Consider the following 5000-nt stretch of genomic DNA (forward strand, 5'->3'; position numbering starts at 1 on the left):
AACTGGCCAAAACTGCCCAAAAACGGGCCAAAACTGGCCATTTTTGGCTGCGCGAGCGAGCAGCGAGCGGCGGACAGCGAGCGAAGCGAGAGGCATCACCGTCCCTGCTATACGAAAGCCCCATCCAGCCCTGTGCCACCCGGGGGGTTCCAGGGTGCTGAGATGGCTGACATTTTGCTCCGCTCAAGATGGTCACCGCGCAACGCAAAAACAGGCCAAAAACTGGCCAAAACGGGCCAAAACTGGCCATTTTTGGCTGCGCGAGCGAGCGGCGAGCGGCGGACAGCGAGCGAAGCGAGAGGCAGCACCGTCCCTGCTATACGAAAGCCCCATCCAGCCCTGTGCCACCCAGGGGGTTCCAGGGTGCTGAGATGGCTGACATTTTGCTCCGCTCACGACGGTCACCGCGCGACGCAAGAACAGGCCAAAAACTGGCCAAAACGGCCCAAAAACGGGCCAAAACTGGCCATTTTTGGCTGCGCGAGCGAGCGGCGAGCGGCGGACAACGAGCGAAGCGAGAGGCAGCACCATCCCTGCTATACGAAAGCCCCATCCAGCCCTGTGCCACCCGGGGGGTTCCAGGGTGCTGAGATGGCTGACATTTTGCTCCGCTCACGACGGTCACCGCGCGACGCAAGAACAGCCCAAAAACAGGCCAAAACGGCCCAAAAACGGGACAAAACTGGCCATTTTTGGCTGCGCGAGCGAGCGGCGAGCGGCGGACAGCGAGCTAAGCGAGAGGCAGCACCGTCCCTGCTATACGAAAGCCCCATCCAGCCCTGTGCCACCCGGGGGGTTCCAGGGTGCTGAGATGGCTGACATTTTGCTCCGCTCACGACGGTCACCGCGCGACGCAAGAACAGCCCAAAAACAGGCCAAAACGGCCCAAAAACGGGCCAAAACTGGCCATTTTTGGCTGCGCGAGCGAGCAGCGAGCGGCGGACAGCGAGCGAAGCGAGAGGCATCACCGTCCCTGCCATACGAAAGCCCCATCCAGCCCTGTGCCACCCGGGGGGTTCCAGGGTGCTGAGATGGCTGACATTTTGCTCCGCTCAAGATGGTCACCGCGCAACGCAAAAACAGGCCAAAAACTGGCCAAAACGGGCCAAAACTGGCCATTTTTGGCTGCGCGAGCGAGCGGCGAGCGGCGAACAGCGAGCGAAGCGAGAGGCAGCACCGTCCCTGCTATACGAAAGCCCCATCCAGCCCTGTGCCACCCGGGGGGTTCCAGGGTGCTGAGATGGCTGACATTTTGCTCCGCTCACGACGGTCACCGCGCGACGCAAGAACAGGCCAAAAACTGGCCAAAACGGCCCAAAAACGGGCCAAAACTGGCCATTTTTGGCTGCGCGAGCGAGCGGCGAGCGGCGGACAGCGAGCGAAGCGAGAGGCAGCACCGTCCCTGCTATACGAAAGCCCCATCCAGCCCTGTGCCACCCGGGGGGTTCCAGGGTGCTGAGATGGCTGACATTTTGCTCCGCTCACGACGGTCACCGCGCGACGCAAGAACAGCCCAAAAACAGGCCAAAACGGCCCAAAAACGGGACAAAACTGGCCATTTTTGGCTGCGCGAGCGAGCGGCGAGCGGCGGACAGCGAGCGAAGCGAGAGGCAGCACCGTCCCTGCTATACGAAAGCCCCATCCAGCCCTGTGCCACCCGGGGGGTTCCAGGGTGCTGAGATGGCTGACATTTTGCTCCGCTCACGACGGTCACCGCGCGACGCAAGAACAGCCCAAAAACAGGCCAAAACGGCCCAAAAACGGGCCAAAACTGGCCATTTTTGGCTGCGCGAGCGAGCAGCGAGCGGCGGACAGCGAGCGAAGCGAGAGGCATCACCGTCCCTGCTATACGAAAGCCCCATCCAGCCCTGTGCCACCCGGGGGGTTCCAGGGTGCTGAGATGGCTGACATTTTGCTCCGCTCAAGATGGTCACCGCGCAACGCAAAAACAGGCCAAAAACTGGCCAAAACGGGCCAAAACTGGCCATTTTTGGCTGCGCGAGCGAGCGGCGAGCGGCGAACAGCGAGCGAAGCGAGAGGCAGCACCGTCCCTGCTATACGAAAGCCCCATCCAGCCCTGTGCCACCCGGGGGGTTCCAGGGTGCTGAGATGGCTGACATTTTGCTCCGCTCACGACAGTCACCGCGCGACGCAAGAACAGGCCAAAAACTGGCCAAAACGGCCCAAAAACGGGCCAAAACTGGCCATTTTTGGCTGCGCGAGCGAGCGGCGAGCGGCGGACAGCGAGCGAAGCGAGAGGCAGCACCGTCCCTGCTATACGAAAGCCCCATCCAGCCCTGTGCCACCCTGTCACGACCTTAGCTGGTTTTGCCTAAGGCGTGCGGCACCCTCGCGCGTCCGTCCGCAAAGGTCAGCCTCCCCGAAGCCTCCCATTGTCCCTTAGGACCAACAAAAGAGAGAACGGGTTAAAGAGAACGCCTCAATCGGGATCCACAAGCAAACATGTCCGAAAAACACTTCATAGACAATGCAAATTACAAACAGACTTTACAAGCTCTGAATAGTGGCACAACAAAGGGTAAAATGGTCCATTACAGACCGAAAAGCTCTCAAACGTGTCCACATGACACAACCTTTATTTACAAGCCTAAAGAGGCCACCAACCCAACTAAAATGGGACTATTAAGCCTTCGGCCGCCCCTTTACATTCTGTGCAAGGCATGAACATGCCAAAAGACAACGGACAGACATAAGCATTACATCCAACATCTTGTTTAGAAGTTTGTCCGTTACATTCTCCCCCACTTATCCCTTCGACGTCCTCGTCGAAGCCTTTGTGAACACTGCAACTCTTCGCCTTTGCTGAGTCTTCAATCTTCCGCTCCAGCTGCAATGCGCCTCCTGGCTCCCAGCTGCTCTCCGCTGCTGTTTCTGAGTAGTCGAACCTTTGATCCGCCATGCTGCTTCAACTCGCCAATGACTCTGACTCTGGTGTGGGGTTGGCTGAGTTGTATTGATCCTCGTTGATTCCTGCGGATCCACCAAATGAAGGAAAAGACCATTCTTACTGCGCCAGTTTCTCAAAATTTCCACATGCTGCTTGAACTGGGTGGATGCTTGTTGGAGCTTTAACGAGCATCGCCTCGCAAACTTCTGAAGTTTTGGGTCCTTCCTCCACAAAATCTGCTCATTGACTCTTCTTTCAGTTAGTTGTCACATCCAAGTAGGTTCGCATCACTTCCGCTTTCGATTGGCATTTCGTTGGGAAATGAAGCGGACAATCTACTCTCAGTAGCACTGATCACCGTTGGTGAGGATTTTGGCAACTATTGTCTTCCATTATCTTCGAAGGGTCTTTGAACTTGTGCAGAGCTCCTCTGCTGGATAGATAAGAGAACTGGGGTACTCGGTTTCGCCCATTCTCTTAAGAGTTGAGAAGGCAAAGGTTACTTGACTTCGCCCGCCTCCTCGAGGTTGTACTTCATGCATCGAGCTGGTTACTGGCCTTCGCCTGCTCTTTGCTCACACTTCTGAAGCACTTGAAGTGTTTGCACTCCTTGCGTTGAGTTAGCAACTGTGATTCACCTTCTCAATGCCATTGAACTTCTGGAATGCAGGAAGTTTTCACCCCAACTTGGAGTAATTCTCTGATAGATAAGGTCGCCTCTGGGATTGTACCGTCTTCTCCATCAACCCTGCCGCCTACTCCACTGAGTAGCAAAGGTACAGCACCGCGTACTGCCTGCTTCGTTCCTTGGTCGTGCACTCTTGCATGACCCGAAGTCCTTCACTTACGGCTATCTTGATGAGAAACTTGTTGACACCGGTCTTACAAAGTTTCTTGGCCTCTGCCCTTCAGCCTTGTCTCGGTACTTGGAGATTGCCTCTGCATGCTCCACCTCCTCGGCCCCTTTCACGACCAAGCGCTCTCCCTCCGTGAGAGCAAGGGATCAATGACTTGCACGGAAGTCCCGCCTCTACGGTACCATGGCGCTGCCATGCCCATGGCCCTACTATCCATCGCCTCGCCTCTGTATCCCTTTCCTTCACAATCAGTAGAGATGTCTCCGTGGCACTCCTCTGAGTCCACCTCCATTTTAACTGATGCTTGATTTTGGGTAGCTAAGTCCCTCTGGACTCGTCGTCGCTTCCTCGCCCCTTTCGACCTCCTGCTTCAACACCTCTGTGTTCTCCAAGCAGTCTGTTTGGTCGATGGAAAGACAGACTGCAACTCCCATGCATGGCCTCTGCCATCACATTGTAGGGTTTGCACCGATTCTGTTCTCCTTAGCTTCCTTGGTAGCAACGTTCGCTTACTCGACCTTGTCCTCTGACTTGTCGGGCTCCCTTAAGCGAATATGAGCTCTGGAGCAGTCCAACTCTCCAGCTGCTTCGATCATACCTCTGCATGATCAAGTCCCTCTCATGGGACTCACTGGTACTTGCATTCGAACTTTTCCCTTGGTGGAACCCAGCCCCCATATGCTGATGACCAAGGTTTTCATCCGATGCAAAATTCGGTGCACGCCCGGAAGACCCGCCTCTGCGGTACCATGGCCTTCACTCCTTGAATCCATAGCCCTTCTTGCCGTCGTGTTGTTCACCAAAGCGGAGCTCCCAGTAGCTCCCGATCATACCTCCATATGATCTCATCCCTCACGGGACTATGTCGTGTGTGTCGCATTGCCACGAACTGTTCCACCACGATCCGCTGCACCATGTCGCCTCCTGGTGACATCTCCATTGCATTCTGATCCTTGTGGAATAAACTCGAATTGTGAACCCTCCATGTGTGGCCTCTGCCAATACATCGCAGGGTCTCCTCCACCTTCGATTTTGTTCGCTCCTTTGGCAATCGACCTTCATCCACCCACTCTTGGGTCACACCTAGATGAAGCACCGCTCTAGGACAGTCCGTCGCCTAGTAGCTCCCGAAGTCCACCGACTTCGCTGTAATTTGTGCACCATTGCCTGGATCCTGGGCCTCTGCCCCTACCAGCACAATCTCCGCTGCGCACTGCTCTCTTCATAGCAACTCA

The sequence above is a fragment of the Musa acuminata genome, unplaced genomic scaffold, assembly GCF_036884655.1.
Source record: "Musa acuminata AAA Group cultivar baxijiao unplaced genomic scaffold, Cavendish_Baxijiao_AAA HiC_scaffold_1136, whole genome shotgun sequence".
NCBI lineage: Eukaryota > Viridiplantae > Streptophyta > Magnoliopsida > Zingiberales > Musaceae > Musa > Musa acuminata.